Source organism: Lytechinus variegatus, chromosome 16 (assembly GCF_018143015.1).
Source record: "Lytechinus variegatus isolate NC3 chromosome 16, Lvar_3.0, whole genome shotgun sequence".
In the NCBI taxonomy this organism is placed as follows: domain Eukaryota; kingdom Metazoa; phylum Echinodermata; class Echinoidea; order Temnopleuroida; family Toxopneustidae; genus Lytechinus; species Lytechinus variegatus.
In genome coordinates, this window is record NC_054755.1 from 8,620,629 (window position 1) to 8,621,843 (window position 1,215).

Here is a 1,215-nt window from a genome sequence, read left to right on the forward strand (position 1 = left end):
GCCTTAATTTACTACACTATTGTCATCGTTAGTAAAACGCTCAATGGAAAACTCCTTTCTAGGTCTTTCTTGCTTCTTAGTGATGCTCCTTAATTACTCCTCGATAGTGTCATTCTGACATGTCTAAGACAATGGACGCGTATCGTGGGGGGGGGGGCACATTCCCCGGGTTTCCCCGGAGTCAGAGAAGTGTCACAGATAATTGTTTTGTTGTTTATAAAAACAATTTAAGACTCGAACACATCTAGGAACAATACCACCATTTGCCTTAAAGCCCCTCAGTCAAGAACACTCGTAAGATTTTCGTAAGTCATATAGGATACGATTTACCAATGGTATGTCGTCCGTCACGCTATTAGCGTACGGGAACTTCTATACGATACATTCCCTTACGTCGATCTATTGAAATGATGCATATTAAGATCATTTCTAGACGAATAAAAATCAATTCTGACATCCACAATCATGTACGTCGTGTTATGATTCGACGAATCCCTCGTCTGAACGAGGGGTAAAATGAGGTATTAGATGACCAAAATATACCCGACACAAGTCTTGCAAGTCTTTTATATTTTTGATACTTCGACTGGTAAAACCTTGGTAAAAAAATGACCTAAACACTCGTCACAACGGCATCACACGCAGTCAGGAGTGATGTCTGATTAGGCCGTCCAAAATGTTTTCCCTATGCAAGTTTATACCCAGAATTTTGGGCCACCAAACGCTTTAACAGAAGGAACTTGAGGGGAGCCAGATATAAAATAAATTTATTTTGTTTTATTGTGTCTGTTTACAACCGAAAAAATATTTTTTTTTGGGGGGGGGGTGTTAGGAGAAATATGTGTCATTAGTCGGAAATGAACATAAACTGCAGAGAATGGCAAGATGCCTACCTCCAGTTAACTGTCAGCCTATTGAGGATTCAATCTTTGACGTTTTGATAAAGTTTATCTTTTTTTATAAAGATAAAGTAGGTTGGGATAATATAACCTGATCGCGATATGTAACAGTACACGGGCGTGAACTGGCATGACTGGAGGTAAATGGTCGTGTAGTTTTACTCCGTTTTCGGGGGAAAACTCGGGGAAAAGCGGAGCTCGTACTTCATCAATCATATACCAGATACTAAATGCCTGCACGGGGGTGCACTTGACAAGCGAATGATTAGAATAAATACGAGATATAAGATTATCATCATCAGGAGCGATCGTTTCT